The sequence below is a fragment of the Cornus florida genome, unplaced genomic scaffold (genome assembly GCF_030987335.1).
Source record: "Cornus florida cultivar Cherokee Brave unplaced genomic scaffold, ASM3098733v1 CherokeeBrave_3.0.0_Hap2_Chr08, whole genome shotgun sequence".
Classification (NCBI taxonomy): Eukaryota; Viridiplantae; Streptophyta; class Magnoliopsida; order Cornales; family Cornaceae; genus Cornus; species Cornus florida.
The window spans coordinates 33,840,891-33,865,007 of NW_026775578.1; the positions used below are offsets into that span (position 1 = coordinate 33,840,891).

At 40.2% G+C, this 24,117-nt stretch overlaps 1 long non-coding RNA gene across 1 annotated transcript; it reads left to right on the top strand.

Annotated features, from left to right (window-relative positions):
- The first annotated feature begins 18,661 nt into the window (after positions 1 to 18,661).
- LOC132271235 (uncharacterized) lies at positions 18,662 to 23,656 on the top strand. Its single transcript, XR_009469671.1, has 3 exons — positions 18,662 to 21,805; positions 21,908 to 22,145; positions 23,232 to 23,656. It is a non-coding gene; the product is annotated as an uncharacterized LOC132271235 (long non-coding RNA).
- The last annotated feature ends 461 nt before the right edge of the window (positions 23,657 to 24,117 follow it).

Genomic DNA, 24,117 nt, shown 5'->3' on the forward strand with positions numbered 1-24,117 from the left:
AAACACATAAGGCATGCACATACATTAGAGTAGATGTTAAAATCTCAACTTGTAAACACATAAGGCATGCACATAACAGTCCTATAATTTAAGTACATTAAGCATGGAAATTTCAGCTTGTAACACCAACAACACTACTCACAATTAACATTTAGAGGAACACAATTTCAGTTTTCTAAGGCACAAAATACAACATTTACATAGAACCGAAATACCTCGTACACAACAAAATGATCAAACTCAAGAACCGGGATACCTCATACACAACCACACCCGGCCCAGAACACGTGCCTAAGTCTCGTGCTACTAATTAGTTCTTCTCGGGATACTAACTCGCTAGTGACAATCCGCTTGGCCAAGTTTGAGGATTAGCAACCCTGAGGACCATGCCCTGTCTACTTTTATAACCCGAGTATATCCTAAAACCACATGTATGTCATAATATATCAAATATATTAACATTGACATATTATCCCAAAACCACACGTATGTCACATATTATCAACTCTACTATCATGACATGTTTCTCAATGCAATGGCATCAATTCCAATATCATTGTCTACACATGCTTCTAATAATTTAAAATCAATAATGAACTCAACAATAGCCACAACGATACATAACCACATATAATGAAAGTTTTGCATGAAAATGGTATACATAGACATACATATACTTTATACCTATTACTCATACTCATGCTAATAGCTTAGGTCTACATCTTAAACATGTAATATACAATTTAAAAGCATAAAATCTCATACATCATCACTTATACATCAAAATACCCCTAGGTTAACACATACACGCACTAGCATGCTTCACACACTCCCATGCTCACAAAACACAAGGAAATAATAGATTAAGGGTATAACACACACCCACCCTCAATGGAGAGCAAGCCTCAAAAAACGTTACCCACCGAGTAAAAATGAACCGAAAGTGAAGGGTGCTGCAAAGCTTTTTACAAAGGAACCCTTCTTCTTTCCTATTTGCAGAGTTTGTGATCTTATTAATTTGTAAGAGGCAAGATAGGCTGAAGCAAAAAATTAAAACTGTTTTTATCAAAAGGACTGGAATAAGATTTTGGAAATTCCTATCAACTAATCAAACAAAGAGGATAGTCAAGCCTAGTTATTCTCCAAAGATGCAAGATTCAATGTTTAAAACAAAGAGGATAGTCAAGCCTAGTGATTCTCGAGCAATACTTTTAGATTATTAGTAGAGCTAGTTTCCTCCCGAATCGCAGGTGAACAATGTCTATGCCCACCATATAAAAATTCTCATTACAAAGAGTTGAGAGAGAAATAATAATATATCAAGGACCTACCACACATATCATTTAAATACGAGTAATTTTGTGCCTTATAATGTCTAATTTTACGTGTCACACCAAATATTTATTGGGCCTCCCATCATGGTCCATGCAAAAAGGTAACCAAGCATGCAAACTAGCCATTGCACCCTGAATTGAGAAAAATGAAGCTTTAAATAAAATAGACTGTTAAGGTAAAGTAGAAAATAGAAAGTACAAAGAGAGAAATATTCTCAATCCCCCGCTATTTGTTCTTGGCAATGGCTCCTCCAAGAATCTTATAGAGGGAAATGAATAAAATTGGAGGATTCCTTTCTTTTTCGACCATCATATATGAACTTAGTATTGATATTTTCTTATTTACATAAATAAATAAGTATTTGATATTTTTCATTCTCTGAGACGACGAAGAGAGAGTGTGTATTTTCATTGAAATTATTGGCAATTCTAAGAGGCCGCGATTTATTGTATGAGGAATCTCAAAACAGAACCATACTCATGTTTGAAAATTTCTCCCCGAAAATGAACATTTCTAGTCTTTGATAGAGTTTAAGAAGAACTTTTATCAGTATTTAAAAAGAATAGAATCTTTCTTCTCTGTATTTTTTCCAGTCATTGATTATGAAATCACAAAATTAATCGTCAACTTTCACGTGTATTAACTCATATATAATTAATAAATCTATATATAGAGTTGTTAATCAATTACTTGTACACAATTATCAATTGATCCAAAGATTGGATTTTTATCTCAGCACTTCCTATTGGCTACCAAGACCGATGCTACGCGTTACTGCATTACTCATATGAGTAAATAACAGCTACATTACTCATCACCTTATATACAAGAAACTCTACGCATAAATATCTAGATATTTTTAAATACACAAAATTCTTTACCATTTTACTACCCGTTCTTCAATATTAGAGACTCTTACTATATCTACACAAATGTTAAAGAATTTAAAATCTTCCATGTCTACACAAATGTTTAAGAATTTAAAATTTAACTCTATTTATGTCATGGTGACATCCTTTTCAACAAAATATTAAAATAAAATTTATAAATCAGAGAAAATATTAAAATATAATTTCTACATTGATCAACTTTGAGGTCAATCATTAATTTGACTCAAACGGTTGTTTCTCCTTTAATTGAAAGGTCATTCTTCACCTTTCACGCGGTTTAACCACCCATTAATGAAACTGCCCTACTTTCACCTTGCGGATTGACCACCGCGGTGACCAATGCTTCACTATTCTTAGTTCAACGAATTATATCTTCCATGTTTGAGCTCGGTTTTTTTTTTTTTTTTTTTTTTTTTCCTTCCCTGGCACAAAAGAAACATTTCGGTCAAGGTCCATTCCATCAGCCGCAAAATCTTAGGTGAGAGAGGAGAAATGATCTTATCTGTAACGAAAGCACCATTCAACAAGGATGCAAGATAAACTACCTTATTGTCCGCCGAACATGAGCCACCAAGCACCAAAAAAAAGATTTCAATGTTGCCTGAATGGAGTCCATATTTCATTTTCAAAAACCATTTTATTGTGTGCTTTGGGATAGCCCAACAACAAAAAGAAACCATACGCAAAAAAATATATGTTTTTTCAAGTAGAGAACTGAGAAGGCCCCGGACGACATGGGCCGGATCCGACTTGCAAGCACTACATTCGGTCCGTACAGCTGGGTCGGCCCATATAAAGACACTGCCATATGGGCCGAACGCGAGTAAGCCCATCAAAGGTGACCAGGACTTATGGAGGAATAGGCCCAGATCCAGCAATCAGTCAATATCTTGTAAATATCTTGTAAATATCTATAAATAGGATAAGGAATGGAAAGGAGAGGGGATCTTTTTGGGTTGAGGAGGCCCCGGACGACATGGGCCGGATCCGACTTGCAAGCACTACATTCGGTCCGTACAGCTGGGTCGGCCCATATAAAGACACTGCCATATGGGCCGAACGCGAGTAAGCCCATCAAAGGTGACCAGGACTTATGGAGGAATAGGCCCAGATCCAGCAATCAGTCAATATCTTGTAAATATCTTGTAAATATCTTGTAAATATCTATAAATAGGATAAGGAATGGAAAGGAGAGGGGATCTTTTTGGGGTTGAAGTGTAAGAATTCTAGAGAGAGAAAGAGGGAACGAATTTCTTGCATCTTCAATTGGCGCCGTCTGTGGGAAACGCATGGAAGTTTGGTTGATCAATGAGGAATATCGAGTGGATTCAAACCAATTCGGTTGATCGAGACTCGATCTTTGAGATTTGGATCCAGATCTGAGCGATTGTGACCTACTCTGGAGGAATTACAATTCTTGAAGCTTTGGCAGGAGTGGCTTCAGATCTACGCAACAACGAGTTGTTCGATTGTGGCAGGATCTGACGGATTTAGAGTTCAGACAATTCAGATCTCGTAAACAGTGAGCATAATTCGGAGAATTAGAAGCCAGATCTAAAAATTCCTACTCACGAAGCTCGGATCTACTCGCGAACTTGAGATTAATGTCTTTACTCCGTTCAGGAATAATGATAGGTGAAAGCTCCAATCCGATGGAGGCTGTCCAGCAAACAAAGCTTGAGGAGTTGATGAACTTGATTGAAGCTCTCAAAAAAGAGAATGCATAATTGAAAGCTGGAATGCAACATCGGCAAATACCTGCGGTTTCGCATCCACTTCCGGTCGGAGAAGGAGGTGTTCAATCTAATATCGCGCGTCAAGGCGAACAGGATGAGAACAATCAGTCAGCTCACCACCGTGATGAAAGGATGATGGACAATTTGCCGCCAAATGTTCGTCGAGTTGAAGATCATGAAGGATCGACTCACGTTGATCCGCATCGGGAAAGGTTCGACCGAGAGGAAGTGATAGAGGTTGATCGCCGTCGAGTAGCGTCGCCTTGGCAAAGAGAGTCCAAAGAGGAACGGTCGTTCGATCCGTCTTACCGGCCCTCCATGGTTACTATCATTCACCGCGGTTCGGAGGGTAGAACCGTAACTCACAGAGCTACCGCTGGACTCCAGAGAGAGAATGAAGCTCTCCGATCCGCAGCTTGGACGGTGGATTCACCATTCACCGACGAGATCTTGAATGCCCCGCATCCAAGGAAGTTTGCTATGCCAGTCTTTATTCTGTTCGACGGAACGACCGATCCGATCGATCATGTGTATCATATCCAGTTGAAAATGGCCCTGAATACGGAAAACGACTCTTTAATGTGCAAATGTTTCCCTACAAGCCTAGCCGGACCGGCGCTCAGCTGGTTCAAAAATTTGCCTAGGAGCTCCATTGGTAGCTTCAGAAACCTGTGCGATCGGTTCATAAGCCAGTACTATGGGAACAAGCGCCCGCCGAAAGACATCTCGAGCCTATTCACGATGAGGCAGCACAAGGATGAACGTCTCCAGGCTTTTCTTACCAGGTTTAATCTCACTAAGAGTATGGTGATCGAATGCCACCCTTCTACAGCAGTTCAAGCCTTCAAGTTAGCCATGACACGTGGAACTCCGTTTCACACCAGTCTGGTAGTGAACACGCCAACTACTATGGATGAACTCAATGAAAGAGCCGATGGCTTTGTGCGCCTAGAAGAAGAGGAGGCAGCTAATGCTCGGACAGCGTCGCTCGTGTCGACCGAGGAAAAGTCCAAGGCAAAGATTAGGTAGAAGCAGGCTCAGCCGCAACGTCAGACCTCTTGGAAGGCAGAAAAAAGGTCCAGGGAGGAAGAGCTGATTACTCCGCTGAAGGTCACTCTGGCGAGGTTGTATCAGGAGAACAAAGATAAGTTTCATCCACCACTGCCAATTAGGCAACCCCTCGAACAGAGGGATCAAACTAAACATTGTGCTTTCCATTCTGACTTCGGTCATCAGACTAACGAATGCAGGAACCTGAGGAGGCAAGTGGAGATGTTGATAGCTAGAGGGGAGTTCGCGAGTTATGTTCAAGGTTCGGCGATAGAACAGAATCGACCGGTGGAACAAATAAAAAGGAGTCATAAACAAAGCTCCCACAATTCACAACCAGTTCGTATAATCAATGCTATCCATGGTCGACCCGAGCCTAGTGAAGAGTCGGATGAGCTACTCCGGGCGCACCTGCGGCAAGCGCAGATGAAGAAAAGGGTCAGCAGTGTGAATACTCTACACCAGCAGAGCCCGTCGATGCAGATAAAATTCGACTGGACAGACCTGCAGCGTGTTCAACTGCCGCATGAAGACCCGTTGGTAGTCAGTTTGACAGTGGCAGACTGCTTGGTGCGCAGAGTTCTGATCGATCCTGGGAGCAGTGCGAATGTCATGCCGAGGGACACATTTGATAGGCTCGAGATTCAACCAGAGAGGCTCAAGCCCACCGGAAATCCCTTGTTAGGGTTCGATGGGAAGAGGGTGGAGCCCGTCGGGATGGTGGAAGTGGAAGTTCAAGCTGCAGAACGAGCTCTTATGGAAACTTTTGTGGTTGTAGAAATTCACCCCTCGTATAATCTCCTGATGGGAAGAGGATGGATTCACAGAGTCCAAGGTGTACCCTCAACTCTGCATCAGGTCATGAGGGGCCTCGGACCCGAGGGAGATAAAGTGATAGACATTCGGGGGGATCAGGTTGCAGCCAAAGAGTGTTATTCCGTCACACTAAAGCATGCTGGGAAAGGGAAGGCGCCCGTCCGTTCGGCAAGCCCCAGATAGCAATTACAGGAACCTCCGCCCGAGCAGAACAGGGTGGAGGAGTCAGTCGACTTGACCGAGGAGCCCCTTCTAGATGTGCAGATCGATCAGTCCAGGCCAGAACGAACTACCAGAGTAGGTATAAGATTGACCAGAGAAGAGCAGCAAGAGCTAGTGGATTTCTTGTCCCACAATACCGACGTATTTGCATGGAGTCACCTAGACATGCCTGGAATTAGTCCCTCCGTATCCTGTCATTCCCTGAATGTCAATCCCAATTTCAAACCGGTGAAACAGAAGCAGCGAAGATTTGCTCCAGAACGTAATCAAATCATAGCGGAAGAGGTCGATAGGCTGCTTGATGCGGGATTTATCAGAGAAGTGCACTACCCTGATTGGTAGTCCAACGTCGTTGTCGTGCAGAAGAAGAATGGGAAATGGCGAGTATGCATTGATTTCACCAATTTGAACAAAGCCTGTCCGAAGGACAGCTTCCCGCTGCCTAAGATTGATCAAATGGTGGATGCCACCACCGGGTATGAGCGTTTAACCTTTTTGGACGCTTATTCAGGTTATAATCAGATCCCTATGGACCCCGCAGATGAAGAAAAAACTTCTTTTGTTACCGAGCGAGGAACATACTGCTACAAAGTTATGCCTTTCGGACTAAAGAATGCGGGAGCAACTTATCAAAGACTTGTTAGCAAAATTTTTAAGAATCAAATGGGTAAGATTGTGGAAGCCTATATTGATGATATGGTGGTAAAGAGTAGGAAGAAGGATGATCATCTGAAGCATCTGCAAGACGTATTTGATGTACTGAAGCGATATGGGATGAGGCTCAATCCAACCAAGTGCTCGTTCGGTGTGAGTTCCGGATAGTTTCTGGGACACGTGGTCAACCGCAGAGGCATCGAAGTTAGCCCCGCTCAAGCAGAGGCTTTGATTAAGAATGCCGAGCCAAAGACGATCAAAGAGGTGCAAGCCCTCACAGGACGAATAGCTGCATTAAGTCGATTTATTTCAAAATTGTCAGATCACTGCAAACCGTTCTTTGACACGATTCGGAGCCATGGAAGGCAGGTCTGGGGGGATGAGCAACGACAAGCATTGACTCATTTGAAGGAATATATGCAGAATCCACCAGTCCTGTCAGCCCCAGATCCGGAAGAAAAGTTATTTCTATATCTTGGAGTATCTGGTGTCGCGACGAGTACCGTTCTGATTCGTTGCAAGGAAGGGGTGCAATACCCGGTATTTTATGTAAGCAAAACACTGACAGAGGCAGAAAAAAGATACTCAAAGGCCGAACGGGTGGTACTTGCACTTGTAAATGCAAAAAGAAAGTTGAGGCATTATTTCGAATCCCACCCCATAGCTGTTCTAACAACTTTCCCAATCAGAACACTTATGCACAAGCCAGAGCTTTCGGGCAGAATGACAAAGTGGGCCATAGAGTTGAGTTCATTTGACATAACGTATGAGCCGCGAACAGCTGTTAAAGGGCAAGTGGTGGCCGATTTCCTGCTAGAATGTGATGCCGAAGATACGGAAGAGGACCTTAAATCCGGCTCTTGGAAACTTTTTGTGGATGGCTCCTCTAACCAGACGGGGGCTGGAATTGGGATCAAACTGCAAACCCCAGAGGGTACTTCCTTGAGCCAAGCACTCAGACTTGAGTTCCGAGCCACCAATAATGAAGCGGAATACGAGGCGTTGCTAAATGGATTAAAGTTGGCCAGAGAGCTACAGATCAAAAGTTTGACTGTGTATAGTGACTCGCAGCTGATTGTTCGGCAGGTAAATGGTGAGTACGCGACCAAGGATGACACGATGGGGGCATATCGTTCTGCCGTTCTGCATAAAGCCAAGGACTTTGCAAAGATTGAACTCATACAGCTGCCGAGGGAACAGAATGCAGACGCGGACCGGTTAGCATGTAGTGCTTCGAGTTGCGGTGAAACATTGGCGAGGGTGATTCCAGTAGGAATACTGACCCAGCCATCTATTCTCGAAGGACCCTTGGACTCTGACCCTTGGCAAGTCAACGTCATACCGTATGAACCGAGTTGGATTGACCCCATCATCACCTATATTCGAGATGGCGTTTTGCCTATGCAGAAGGATGAAGCTAGGAGACTCAAAAAGAATGCTGCAAAGTACGCCATCGTGCATAGCCAGCTGTACAGAAGGTCCTACTCTGGCCCATACTTGAAGTGTGTCACCCCCGCGGAGGCGCAGCAGGTATTGCGAGCTATTCATGAGGGTGTGTGTGGAAATCATTCTGGGGGGCGATCGTTAGCGCATAAAGCAATGACACAAGGGTATTTCTGGCCAAACATGTCAAGAGATGCGGAGGAGTTCTCTCGAAGGTGCGATAAATGCCAACGATATGGACCATTGATCCACCAACCACCTGAGGAATTGCACGTAATGGCCTGGCCATGGCCTTTCGCGCAATGGGGGATGGATGTGGTCGGTCCTCTGCCAACTGCGAGAGCTCAGAACAAGTATGTGTTACTGGCCACGGATTACTTCACTAAATGGGTGGAAGCAGAACCATATCCTAGCGTGACTCGACTCATGTGAGACGATTTATTTGGAACAATATTATCTGCCGTTTCGGTGTTCCCAGATCAATAGTCATGGACAATGGCATAAACCTCGACAGCAGGCAAGTAAGAAAGCTGCTGGAGGAGTATGGAATCAACCAGAAGTTGGCTGCAGTAAGTCATCCTCAGGCCAACGGACAAGCAGAAATCACAAACAGAACCATTTTCGCCTGCATCAAGAAGAAGCTGGAAGATCATAAAGGGAAGTGGTTGGATGAACTCCCGAACGTTCTATGGGCTTACAGAACCACCCCAAGGCGGCCGACTGGGGAGAGCCCGTTTGCAATGGCGTATGGTACCGATGCAGTTATACCGGTTGAGCATTTGGTCCCCACTATCAGAAGCTTAGCATGGAGTCGAGATCAGAACGACAAGATGTTAAGATTGAACCTCGATATGATAGACGAAAGGAGGGACACAGCGGCTATAAGGTTAGCTTCGTATCAGCAAGTATTGGCGAATAGTCACAACAAAAGAGTAAAACACAGGGATTTTGCCCCTGGCGATCTGGTTCTGAAAAGAAAGGTGGGGATGGTCAAAAAAATGATGCCACCCTGGGAAGGCCCATACAGAATTGCAGAAGTCATAGGCAAGGGGGCATATACGTTGGAAACCATGGCGGGAAGGTTGGTCAGCAAGCCCTGGAACGCCACGTCTCTGAAGAGGTACTACCAATAAAAGCTAAGTTTCGGCTTTAATTGGATGTTGTTTGTTGTCAATCAAATACGTATGAATGAGCAAGTTACTGAAATTTATAAAAAAAATAATAATAATAAATAATAACCTTTTTTTCCAACGGCCTGCTAAAAATTTAAAGCCAAGTGGCAAGTGGCATTCTAGCCGAGCGCCAGGCACTTAAGCAAGATAAGTGGCAGATGGCACTATAAGCCGAACGCCAGACACTTGCTAAAAATTTAAAGCCAAGTGGCAAGTGGCATTCTAGCCGAGCGCCAGGCACTTAAGCAAGATAAGTGGCAGCTGGCACTATAAGCCGAACGCCAGACACTTGCTAAAAATTTAAAGCCAAGTGGCAAGTGGCATTCTAGCCGAGCGCCAGGCACTTAAGCAAGATAAGTGGCAGCTGGCACTATAAGCCGAACGCCAGACACTTGCTAAAAATTTAAAGCCAAGTGGCAAGTGGCATTCTAGCCGAGCACCAGGCACTTAAGCAAGATAAGTGGCAGCTGGCACTATAAGCCGAACGCCAGACACTTGCTAAAAATTTAAAGCCAAGTGGCAAGTGGCATTCTAGCCGAGCGCCAGGCACTTAAGCAAGATAAGTGGCAGCTGGCACTATAAGCCGAACGCCAGACACTTGCTAAAAATTTAAAGCCAAGTGGCAAGTGGCATTCTAGCCGAGCGCCAAGCACTTAAGCAAGATAAGTGGCAGCTGGCACTATAAGCCGAACGCCAGACACTTGCTGAAAATTTGAAGCCAAGTGGCAAGTGGCATTCTAGCCGAGCGCCAGGCACTTAAGCAAGAGAAGTGGCGGCTGGCACCATAAGCCGAACGCTAGACACTTGCTAAAAATTTAAAGCCAAATGGCAAGTGGCATTCTAGCCGAGCGCCAGGCACTTGCCATAAACAAACACACGGCAAAGCTAATATAAAAGAAAAGAGAGAAAAGATATGTATGTATTGAAAATAAGTTGAATAGAGCACAACACATAAGGAAAAAGAGTTCTGTCATTTCATTGATATTGAGCATTGAGTTTACAAAAGTGAGATGTCCATCGTTACAAAAAGATATGGAATGGAAGAGTCCAAAGGAGCCCTAGCTAGACGCCTCAGTACCAACAGCATCCTGGTCGTGCCGACCCGCCTCCTCGGCCCCATCAGCCGTCTCACCTTCACGAGGTGGGGAATCAAGATGAATGACTGAATCGTTCGGCTAGGGCTCAGCGTCAGCAGTGGCTGTGGAAGGTACCACGGTTGACGATTGAGGAGCGGTCAGAGGCAGAGCGGTAGGAGGAGCTGTGATGATCCTGGAGGAAGCAATGTCCTGGCACTCGTCGAATATGCGCTCCGCTTCGGTGGGCTCTGGGTCGACATAGACCCCCAGAGGTTCGATCCCTAGATCTTTGTCGACCTCATCTGGAGTGGAACTGGTTTGTCCCTCATCCGGAACTCGGTCGGCGAAACCTTCCCGGAATCCTTGAGCATACCTAAGAGCACCGACCCTTGAGAACCGAGCGTGAAGAGCCAGCATCCCACCGCTCACTCTGCTGATCGCATCGATCAGAGCGGTACGCTCATCCAGAGCTCTTTTCTCGAAAGCCATCCGAGCAGACTGTTCGTCAGCCAGAAGGCGCTGGAGTTCTGCCTTTTCTTCTCTAATTGATTCACGCTCAGTCTGCCAGACGCTCTTTTCAAGCTAGAGGGCGTCCTTCTCATCCTGAAGGGAGTCATTCTCCTTCTTCAGGACATCTCTCTCTTGTTCGATTTTGTCAAGCCGAGCCAGTACCTCGGTATTCTTCATGGCGAGGAGGTCGTTTTCTTTATTAGCCACCTCCAGGCTGTCAGAAAACTTACGGGCCCTGGCGTTCCCCATCTCCACCTGCTTCTGCATGGCCATCATTCCGAACAATGTCTGCATAGGTGCACATTAAAAACGGTTAAGCCAATAGTCAGGTCGGGCGAAGGCAAGACCAAATAATATGAGAGAATTCATGAGTTGGAAAATAAAAGTCACCTCCATAGCAGATTGGGGAAAGCGGCTGAACACATCCTTCTGGGATAGGCCCTTTGCCGCCTCAAGGTCCTTCGGAGTCCACATGCTCCTGTAGTAGGCCATGGCGGTCTGGCCATCCTTCAGCATGGTCTCGTTCGGTTTCACGAACGTCCCATCCGTTCGGGTGTACCGAGGGGCCCATGGCGGTAAGGTGGGGATAGAAGGGGGGCCTGAAGCAGAAGCGGAGCCACCAGCTGCAGTAGGCCCAGAGGGAGCAGGAGCTCTGATCGCACGGTGCAAGAGAGCACCCAGCCCGGAGACCCGGGTCCTTCTAATGAGAGGCTCCTCCTCAGGATCGACTTCACTGTCAGGATGAGGCCTTTTGCCTCGTTCTTTGTCCCGAACGCCCCCCGCAGCAGCAGGAGCTGTGGTAGCTTGGGGAGACGCGCTCTGGTTGGCAGCAGGGGCGCTGGCAATAGAGTTAATAGCCACTGTGCTCGGGACAGTGTCAGAGATGGTGGCTGAGGAAGAGGCTGACGCTGGAGAGGAGGTCGCCCCAGCAGCAGGAGTGGCTGGGGGAGTATTTTTCTTCCTGCCAAAAGAAGGAATCTGAAGTCTGCTCATGTTGTAGCCGAGTGATGAGAGCGCTAAGAGGTTGTCTGAAGTGAGGAGATCTGAGCAGGAAGGAATATCGTTCAGAACGTATTTCTTCAAGTAGTTACTCCTATCCCTGCAAACACTATAGCTCAAGTCATCACAAGGTATTCCTAAGGAACGGCATAAGAAAGTGCAAAAATGAGGAACGCATGTTTCGCAGGGGCAATCATGTTTATGAGATTTGAATTTCTTATAGGAGGAGACAGAACAGACACCAAAGGCGCTCGGGATTGGGTAACCCTCTGCAGCCGGCGAAGACCAAGCCCCACTAATGCCCACGATGCTATCCCTCCAACCCTTCTCAGATTTTATTGTGTCCGTACATATGGACATCTTCTCGAAAGGGTAGAGGTGGTAGAAGGGTTCGTTAGTACGGATCTTACTGACCTTATAGCACAGAAGAAGGTCTATGAGGCAAGGTCCAGATTTCTGTCACGCATCAACAAGAGCATAACAGATATGATTCTAAAGAAGTTGGGGTTGACCTGCAGGGGGGATATCCCCAATCTATTGAAGACATAACTAAAGAAAGGGTGCAGAGGGAACCTAACAACATTCAATTGAAGGTTCGTGAATAAGACTTCGCCGGGCAGGAGGCCGGCGCCGGTCATAATGTTAACGTCCTGAGGGCAAACCCTAACTTCGATGTTGTCAGGAAGTCTAAGTCTCATACGAAGAACATCCAGATCTACAACCATGGTGGAAGTGCTTGAAGAATTTAAAAGGGGGTAAATGGAAGCCTGCCGAAAGTAAAAAAGAACGAAACTAACCTCGGAGGACTGCAAGATCGCTGGAAGAATGACTCTTGAAGGATTTCACCAGAAAAAGCTTAGCACTGTTCTAGAAAGAGAGAGATTTGACTGATGATGGAGACGGTAAAAGGACGTGAAGTGGTATTCTAGAGCATTATAAAGGCGAGGGGGCCCGAGGGCCGAAGCGTCTGGAAGGCAAGAAATTCCTCGAGCCCCGGAACATTGATTTTGGATCTGACCGTCCGTTCCCCCACGTGGTTATCTCGAGCCGTCAACATCATGATGAGACGCCATCAATAATTACCCCTTATTAAATAAGGGGCAATTATGGGGGCAGTTGAGGAGGCCCCGGACGACATGGGCCGGATCCGACTTGCAAGCACTACATTCGGTCCGTACAGCTGGGTCGGCCCATATAAAGACACTGCCATATGGGCCGAACGCGAGTAAACCCATCAAAGGTGACCAGGACTTATGGAGGAATAGGCCCAGATCCAGCAATCAGTCAATATCTTGTAAATATCTTGTAAATATCTTATAAATATCTATAAATAGGATAAGGAATAGAAAGGAGAGGGGATCTTTTTGGGTTGAGGAGGCCCCGGACGACATGGGCCGGATCCGACTTGCAAGCACTACATTCGGTCCGTACAGCTGGGTCGGCCCATATAAAGACACTGCCATATGGGCCGAACGCGAGTAAGCCCATCAAAGGTGACCAGGACTTATGGAGGAATAGGCCCAGATCCAGCAATCAGTCAATATCTTGTAAATATCTTGTAAATATCTATAAATAGGATAAGGAATGGAAAGGAGAGGGGATCTTTTTGGGGTTGAAGTGTAAGAATTCTAGAGAGAGAAAGAGGGAACGAATTTCTTGCATCTTCAAGAACAAACCATTGTAGATATATGAGACCGCCACTGTAGGTGCAGAATTTCTCTACATTAAAATAAATAAAAAGAAAAATACAATTCACTCAAAAACAAGCAATTATAATACTCAGAGAAAAACGTATAATGCTCGATGCTTTTATTGGAGGTTTAGGCCTCTATTTATATGAAACAAGGTGGTAGAATTATGGTAGTACTCGCCTTGCTTGTCCTCCAATTCATTCCATATACAACATTCTTTACAATTAGAGTTATTTCCTTATTATAATTCTTTCTATGCAAAACCTTCTTTGCACAGAACTTGCCTTCTTTGTTGAATCCTTTGCCTAGCAGGACTGGTCTTGTTCTTTACACGAAGTTGAGCTGAATATAGCGGACTTGGGCTGAATGTATACTGGTCCAAATGTCAGTATTAACGGGCCAAAAACTTAATCTTAACTCCTTGGGCTGTGAGTACCTTTATCTGGGCTTGAATAGGTTTGGGCCCTGAAATAAAAATAAAGCTTCAACTATTGTCACGTGGATGACTTTTATTGGAGGGAGATTTTTCCCTCCACAGCCACTTACTAGAAAGGATTGCAAAAATTGATTTTATGATCACTTTATATCAATTTTGTATAAAAAAATAAATAAATTTGGTGACTATGAAACACTTTTGTTTTTGCTTTTCAGATTTTTTTTCTTTTTTTTTCCCCCAATAAGCTCTCAAGTTATTATAATAAAAAAATAAATAAATAAATAAAAAATATTAAAATTAAAAATTCATGGATTTTGTTACTTTGCAAATTAAATTTGCTGGCTACTTATATATATATATATATATATATATATATATATATATATATAGATATATTTGACTTTATAATCACTTTATATCAATTTTGTATAAAAAAATAATAATATAAAAAATAAATTTCAACTAATAACAAGAAAATTACAAATGTTTCAGAATCAGATAAATGTTTTCTATATTTTTTATAAATTTAATTTTTAATTGATGGTCACATTTGTTAACACATGTGACCATGTTTTGTAATATCGGTTGCAGTGTAATGAATGAATTCAGACAAAGTCAGTATAAATTGACCAATACGAATCGCATATTAAATTTGAGGTCGCGTATCGGATGATAGGGCGAACCACGATTAAATTTAGGGTAAAGTAAAGCCACACCTGTAATACCCCTAATTTTCAAAAGGATAGTCTCGGTATTTTGTTTAATTATTTTCTTTTCATTAATTGTTTTATTTAATGTTTTAATTGGTTTAAGTGTAATTAGTTGTTTTCTTTTCATTAATTATTTTATTTAATGTTTTAATTGGTTTAATCGTAATTAGTTGTTTTCTTTTCATTAATTGTTTTATTTAATGTTTTAATTGGTTTAATTGTGTTCTTTAATTATTTGATTATTGTTTTATTTAGTTTTTGGTTAATTGGTAATTAAGATAAATTAAAGTTACTTGTTTTCCTAAATTCACGTTATTGTAGGATTGGTGGTAAGTAGCCGACATGCTTATTCACTTAGATGGTGTTATGGGCCGCTTAGGTTTCACATTAGGGCTTCAATTAGCTTTAGGTTTTGTGTAACCTTATAAATAGATGTAATAAGGTTGTACTAGGGTTTTTTTTAAAAAAAAACCCAAAACACGTCTGTGGAAATAGAGAGGAGGAACAGAGGAAGTTTGCAGTAGGAATCGCCGGAGATCGTAGAAGACAACGTGGAGATTTTTAACAAAAATCTCAAAAGGCAAGTTCTATCCTTACTCTCTCCCTTAGGTTTCGTGTTCTTTGCATTCTTAAACAGTTTTAGGATTAACTAAATCAACTAAACACATACTCTGTTCGTGCTTAAACTAGAAACTGATCTGTATGTCTTGTATGCTTAAAATTCTGTTAAAACGTGATAGTTGCTTGCATATCTCTCTATTTAAACATATGTATGTAATGTAATAAAGACGTAAACGGGATTGGGAATATGCTGAGATTGGGTTACAGCCTCTGGAAATTGTGACGGTGAAGTAACAGAGGCGTAAATCGGAGACAGAGGGCGAAGAAACGAGACAGAGAGAGAGAAAGCCGGCTCTCCCTTGGAGAGAGCCGGCTCCCTTTTTATGTGGAGGCGGCTCCAAAAAGTGGAGCCGGCTCCAAGGTCTAAAGGAGGCGGCTCCACTTTTTGGAGACATTTCCTTTGGTGCATTTTATTTTATTTTTCTTTGTTCCAGTCAGTTTTGCATGCGATGGTTGCTTCTGAAGTTTCCAGTTGAGTTCAGTATTTAATATGAAAGGTTTAATGGATGTATATGGTTAGATTAAGGCTCCAGATGTGGTATTAATTAAGTTTATGGGCTTAGAACAGTTTGGACCGTGAGGAATTAATTAGATAGTTTCACTATGTTTAGGAATTGGAAAGTTAGTAATGTTTAACTCTCTGAATTAGTAGTCTTCTGAGACGAACGATATAATTGCAACATGCTTAACTGTATATCATGGTCATGTATCTGAATGATAACTGTTCTGGATGAGTTGGTATAGAATAATACTAAGAATTAAACCAACTTGGAATAATATTAAGAATTAAACCAACTTAGTATTACTGGATTTTGGGGAAATACTATAGATTAAATATGTCTATATGCTTACAGTATTTCTGTTCTTGATGTTTTCATGATTTCAGTTGTGTCAATTATTGGAGTTATGAACTTAGTTGATAGTTACTTTGAGATCTGTAATATCAACTGCTGGCTGTTGAATGTTATTAAGATTTAAACTTAATAGTATACCGGATTTTATGGAACTGTATGTACTGAGCATGTTTATGTATATACTTGTACTCTACTTATCGATGCTTACATTACTACTGTTGGTATCAAGTGTGGGATGTATGGATTTAGTTGATGTTTACTTTAATTGTTGATATTATCAACTATTGGATGATTGGATAGTATACACCGGTATGGAACGGTGGTATACTAAGGGCTGTTTGGATTCAAAATACCAAAACCTACGTACTCTGGATTAAGAATTGGATTAACTAAAAGTTAAGTCCTATTGATTGTAGTGTCATGGCAACAACTAGTTGAGCGGCACTACTAGGATTCAGGATGAACTTTAAATATATTGTTATGGTACCTCGATATGAGCTTTAGTCTCAGTATCGACGGTTAGGGAGCGTATATGCATTAGGATGCATAGCTGGATACGATGGTTAGAGGTGTACCCTGTTTAGGTTTAGGTACACATGCCCACTTCGTGTGCATTTAGGCATGTTACCTCTATTTAGGTTGAGACCGGCCTGTAGTCCAGTGAGAGTCCTTTAGTGTGACTATGTATATACCTACGGACTATTAGTTATTGTTGAATTGTTTAGGATGCACATGCGTATCGGGCCTCTGTTTGGATTGTAGAAGTATAGAACTTGCGCGTGGGCCTGACCCACTTCTATTTTTACAGGTACACGACAGTTCCAGGCTTAGACGTGTTCGTGCTGAACAGAGGTCTCTATTCACTCTTCCGACGATGTAGGATTCTCTCTATAGTTTATTTTTGGATGTTATTACAATTGTTTTATTTCAGTCTAGATGTTTATTAGGGGTCCACTAGAGATGGATTCCTCGGTTGTAAACTGATGGAGTTTTGGAGTTTGGGTTTGATGGATTTCAATAATTATATTATTTTTGTGACTTCTATTTTTAGTTCCTTTCAGCTTTAATTTCATTTCTCAATTCATTTTTGTATTCCGTGTTCATTATAAAATATTAATTGTTATATATTCCCTCGGGTTTAGGCCTAGGCCTGATCAACCCGTGTCTCGGATCCGAGGGGTATCACAACACCCTTTGAGGTTTGGCAAAATGATACTCAGATGAAACTTATCTGTTTTTTGGACAAAGACACCCCATAAAGGTTCAAAAATGAACAAAGACACCCTTTACATGAGAAATTGACCAAATTGCCCTTTGACCGTTTAGAAGACTTTTTTAACTTTACAATTTAATAAATTAGACCAATCTGCCCTCATGAACAATTTATGCATAAAAAAAAAGTAACTAAAAAAATATATATATTTATATTGTTCACTTTTTTTTTTTTTTTTTTTTTTTTTTTTTTTGTTATTTACTTTATAAATGTCTCAACTTCTTAAAAATATGGACGTCTAAAATGATTTTTTGATCTAATACATATATTTCAAATAAATTATATTTTGTTATTACTTTTTTTCTTTTTCTTTTTTATTTTTAAATTAAAATGCTTAATTCTTTTGTTTAAAAAAAATTAAACCAATCTCTTTTCCTTAAAAATAAAAAATATGGAACCAGTATAACTTTATGCATCTTAAATTATATATCAAATGTTATGCATTTCCCAATATAAAAGGAAAAAAAATAATAATAAAACAAAGGAAAAAAAAAAAGAAAAAGAAACAAAGGCATACCTAAAGTTAAGATGCATAAAGTTATACTGGTACCTATTTTCTTTTATGTTGGGAAATGCATAATATTTGATATATAATTTAAAATGCATAAAGTTATACTAGTACCCTATTTTTTATTTTTAAGGAAAAGAGATTGGTTTAATTTTTTATTAAATCAAAAAATCATTTTAGACGAAAGAATTAAGCATCTTAATCTAAAAATAAAAAAGAAAAAGAAAAGAAGCAATAACAAAATAGAATTTATTTGAAATATATGTATTGAATCAAAAAATCATTTTAAACGTCTACATTTTTAAGAAGTTGGGACATTTATAAAGTAAATAACCAAAAAAAAAAGAATAATATAAAGTTTTTTTTTTACTTTTTTTTTATGCATAAATTATTCATGAGGGTAAATTGGTTAAATTTATTAAATTGTACAATTAAAAAAGTCTCTTAAATGGTCAAATGGTAATTTGGTCAAATTTTCATGTAAAAGGGTATCTTTGTCTATTTTTGAATCTTCAAGGGTGTCTTTGTCCAAAAAAATAAGTAAGTTTCCTATAAATATCCTTTCATCAAATCTCGAAGAGTGTGACTTTATCCTTACATTTTATATTCACTATTTTCTTTAAATTACTCAATTTGAATTAACTGTCGGTATATTATGGTGCTGAAACCAACTTAGGTGCTGAAACAAGTCCCAAGCACCGAATAAACCCCCATCTTTAGGGGGGCTTACATATATACATGTGTGTGACTGTCTGTACATGGAAAGAGAGATGGAGGAGCTGAAAATGATGAAACGAAGTGTTTTTGCCTCTCAAAGTTCGGATGTGGTGGTGCTCTCTCTCCAGAAATGTACTTTTCCTCGTTGATTATCCATTTGCTAGCGACAATTTAAGGGCTTCCTTTCATTCCCAAACTGGTCAACATCATAAACCACACAGTACGAGTAGTCGAACCCAATTCATGAAGTCTGCGAAATCAAAATGGATTTGATTTCACTAACCTTGACGATGCACCCTCACTGTTCGATCAAATGTCTCAAATGCGACCTCTTCCTTCAGTTGTGCATTTTAATAAATTGTTAGGGGCCATTGTGAGAATGAAACATTACACCACTGCAATTTCTTTACTTGAGCAAATGGAGTCCTCAGAAATAGCTGAGCCAGACGCTCATACTCTAGGCATCATGATGTTACTGCCATTTGAATCGGGTCGATTTGGGTTTGTCTGTTCTGGCTCGAACATTGGTTATGACGTGAGCTGTACAAATGCTCACCACTCTGATGAGGGGACTCTGTCGCCATGATAAACTAGGTCAGGGAGTAGAGTTGTTTAATTACATGGTGGCAAAAGGATTTAACTTAATACAGTTACTTGTGGAATGATTTTAAATGGGTTGTGCAAAACGGGGTACACCAGGCGGCTATTGAGTTGGTTAAGAAGATGGAAGAGAGAAATTGGGAAAGCAATGTCATTGTTTATAGCATGATCATTGACAGTCTTTGTAAGGACAGATTGGTTACAGAAGCTATAACATATTGATTAATGGAAGAGAGTGGTTGCTCACCCAATGGTTTCACTTGCATTATAGTTGTCCAGGGATTTCTTCGAAACAATGAGACTTTAAGGCAATACAACTTTTTCAAGAAATGGTTGAGAAGGGATTCTATGCTGATGATGCATGTACTATAACCCTATTATTGAATTTATCAAATAATAGTGGATTGGATCAGTCAGTGTTGGAGATGCTCAAAAAGTTTATGTGATCTCTATTGGGTTTTCTCATGTTGGGTAGAAGTTTCACATTTTGTTGGCCTTGCAGTGTGATGCATGCATGACTTATTGATTCTTGCATCAGTGTCTTCTTCATGTTTTGGGGGTGAAATTATTGTTCCATGAGAAGTATGAACTACGAAGGAGAGAACCTGAGTTTCAAGAATGGCACCTCATCAACTTCATTTTCCTTTCTTGTTTACACTTTGTACGATGACGGTACGCCATTCCCTCCCTACCTATGTACTAATTGCTTTATGTTAATAATAGAACCATCCCATTAAGGAGGAAGAAAAAAAAAGCACCTTTTTCGAATCCATCAGACCTTTCAGAGATTATTTTCTGTGGAGAAGCAGAAGAAATTGTTTTGAATTTTCAGATGCACCCTTTCCTTTATATTCAATTGTTTATATAAGTTGCTATTCGCACAGCCAGAATATTTGATTCCATTATCTCAGCTTGCCCCCGAAGTAACGCTTTGGGTTGTGAACATTTGGAAGAGTTGGTGCCTCCTTTGGTCTGTAAGATCTTTCTTGACAAAATACTATAGGCTCATGGGACAGCGTCAATTGAATTGGGGTGATTTCATAGCTAGATTCTTGAATAGGTTTCGAATATTAATTATGATGTGAATGTGATAATGTTTCTATGGGGAAGCGTAATCCAGGATTGGCACTCAATATGTTGAGCAGTTCAAATGGTCATGTTTTGTGCTTCATCTCTTGCAACCTAACTCATTGTTGAACTACTTTTTCTTTCTTTAAATTATAATCGGGTGCCTTGTTAAAATTCAAATGCAGGGTGATATTAATTTTTTGTGGGAAGTACAAATGAGAGAAACTGAGTTGGGAGGTGTTAGGGAATGCTGGTGGGAATTGGATGAAACTGCTTGACAAGATGGGATATAAAGAATGTGGCTTGGTGAAAACAAGCAAGGGATTGTTTCTCTGATCAAATCAAAGTTGCTCCTGAAGTATATGGGAATTAGTTTCAATGATCAAGTTTGAGTTGGCGATCAGAACGTATATGGGCAGAATTTATAGAAGGGTCTCTACTAGGCCTTTATCCTCTTTTAGGTTCATTACGCTTCTTATTGGTTGGAATTTCCAGTTACCTTGGTAGAAATTTTATGTATTTTTTCAAAAAGACACAAGTTACAATGCTCTGAAACTTGCCATACAAGGAGTGATCATTTGCTCTTCTGCCTTTGTTTATCAGTGGTCCATTTCAATCCATCTGCTCTTTCCATCAACCTCTTGCTTCTATTGCTTCCTTCGCACTTTTTCATGAGCTTTCAAATTTCTGTTGGTGATTCACTCTATTTATCCATCTCTTCAAAAGGATCTTTGAGGTACTCTTTCCCCCCCTCTCTCTCTCTAGATATATATATATATAGTGTGTGTGTGTGATATATATATATATATATATATATATATATATATATATATATATATATAACTAATCATCCTAGAAATATTTCAGCTTTTTGACCTCCTTAATGCTGCAAGAAGGACTCAATGGAAAAATGATGCTTGTCCAATTGAGATAATTCTAAAAATAATTATTGAACTATATAAACATTTTGAATATGAAAAATATTACTATTTGAGCATCTTTTATAGTTAAAAAAACAAAATTATATATACTATGGATTGTTCTCTAATGCTTGCTCTATTCTGTTTTTTCTTTTTTCATTTTTTTTTTGGGGGGGCAAATGCTTTTTCCTCGGGGAATAAAAATGGAAAGTATTATGTAAAAATTTGTTTTGTCTGCCCAACTATATATGAAATAACTTAACATTACCATTTCATTTTCTTGTTAGAAAGATATTCTGCAATTAGGGAGTGAAAATGATTGCAAATTTTGCTGGTTCTGTTGATCATATGAATTTATCTAATAGTCAGAGCTGTTTACTGTTTTGGGCCCTATTTCTCGGTAAGGGTACTTGGCTTTTGTTCATACTGAGAAAAAACAAAACTCATCCAGCGGTACTGTCCTCTGATGGCTTAACTAGGGAAGCAAAAGAGACTGATACAGAGGTACTGTCCTCTGATGACTTACTTTTTTAGTTGTTTAACCTTGTAATTGCACTCTATCAGTATTCAAAGTGAGTATGCTGATTATTTTCGTTTTGGCTGCAGATTTCGAACACCTGCTTTCATAGTTGGTTCGTAAGAATTTGCTGCTTTTATCGTGTTGGTTGCTGGATGCTCTTTCTCTTAGGCGCATGATTTTGTTCCAAGCCCTTTGTTATGGTGTCCGGTGTTAACTGCACTAGAACCTCTAACAAATCTGTCCTTATGGAGCATCCTCCCCCAGCTGAGGGTGCTTCAGATGGTGTTGATGGGTCGACAACTCTACCAATCTAGTCATGTCAGGGTAATTTTTACTTAATTATTTATCATAGTGTTATGTATTATTTTATTTCTTGCCGTTTATTTACTTATTTGCTATTATTATTCGAATGCTATCTATCTATCAAAACCAAGGCAACCAAGTAAAACCCAAAGTACAAGTTCAAAGTCACCCAGAACAGTAAAGACACCAAAAGAAATTCTGTTTTGCAAACTGTCAGTTTCTTCTAACTGCAAATGCAATGCAACTGCTACTGATTTTATCTTTTTTTGTTTTTGAAAAAAGAACTCTTTTAGCCAATTTCATCGGGCACATATCGTAAGGAAATTTGGAACTCATTTTGGAATTCACTTTGGGTTGAATTTTTGCTTGATGCGGGGATTGGTTAGTTGGTTGGATTATTGAACAGAAAAAATGGTTTGAGACATAAAGGCATCAACATTATTCAATATGTAGGCATATAGATTTGGCCTCAACTTTGATTTTTTTTTAATATTCACGTGAGCACTGTGCATTGAGTTATGAATGATTGATGAATCTATTCTTGAGGTGTCTCACGGTGTCAAACTTGTGTAAGGAGTAGATAATGTACTTTTTATTCCAGTTGTTAAAAATGAAATAGCATTTTGTATTCTAGTTGATAAAATTGAAATAGCAGCATGTGTTTTCATTCTTAGCCGTGATTACTTAAATCACAGCAAATTTATATACCCAACTAAGGTTCTTGTCTGAAAGCACAACTCCCTTGAGATACCATGGAATTGAAAATGGTCTAGTTTCAAATGTTTTCAGCAAAGTGCTTAGTGGAACTCCGTTGGATTGATTAGTTGCATGCTTGTTTGCTTGCCTGTGCATCTGAGATATGCTGCATATTCTGACTGATGACCATCAATAAAATTTGTATTCCATACCATTCTGAGAGCATGTGGGCTGAAATGAATGAGAGATATATTTTAGGGCCTCCCTTTTCTCCATTTTTTCTTCTTTTAGGGGTTTTTGGGACCCGGGTATGTCTTATGATTATAGTCTTATCTTAACATATTAGACCTGCCAATTTTGAGTTTCCTTCGGCTTCTTGCAACAACTTGACTTTGTAACCCGCGTTTGTAGGAAAAGATGATTGCACAGTTGCACTGCCTCAAATGTCTGCTTCTGAGGGTGCTGGCCCGGTTAATGGAATTGCTAATTTTCGCCCCATTCTTGGCAAGAAGGAAGGATGTGAATGTTACGGTGCAAAGCGCACTCAATCAAGTCACTGTAGTCGGGCAGAAATGGAGGCAGCTAATAAAGAGCTGATGATGAGAGCTCAGAACAACTGAAAACATAGCTTGAGAGGCATTACAAAGAGAGAAGGATTTGAAGGAATTTTGTGAGGCACACACACATGGCCACAAAATTGATTCATTACAAAACAAAACATTGCTACCATAAGACCCCAATAACCTGAGACACACACATATGGCCACAAAATATTTTTGTTTTGTAAAGACTCAATATGTAATGAATCTCATATTTCCAATCTATTCTATTTAATGTCATGGCACTTAATTAATTCATATGTTATCATATAGAAAAATAATAGGTCTTCCGACCTTAATTGCCGACTCTTCCTCCGAATATAATGTGGTTGGATTCCGTTGAAACTCTTAAAAAAATTCCCGTAAACATCTCTTTCTCTTCGACTCATTTCTAACCACGTTATATTCGAAAGAGTAGTCAACAATTGAGGTCGGAAGATCTATCACTTCTCTATCATATATATATATATATATATATATATATTTTATCAATTCTATCTATCTTAACTTTGGTTTTACTCTTTTTTAATATTACAAAAATAAGAATGTATCTAATTTAGTGGGTCCTATGATTATGTGTCCGTTTATAATTAGTGCATGATACAGTTGATACCATATCAGAGCTTTTAAGTTTTTCTCATTAGTATTACCTCAATATGGGATATTTCATTTTTCTTAACATGTGCACTTAAATAAGA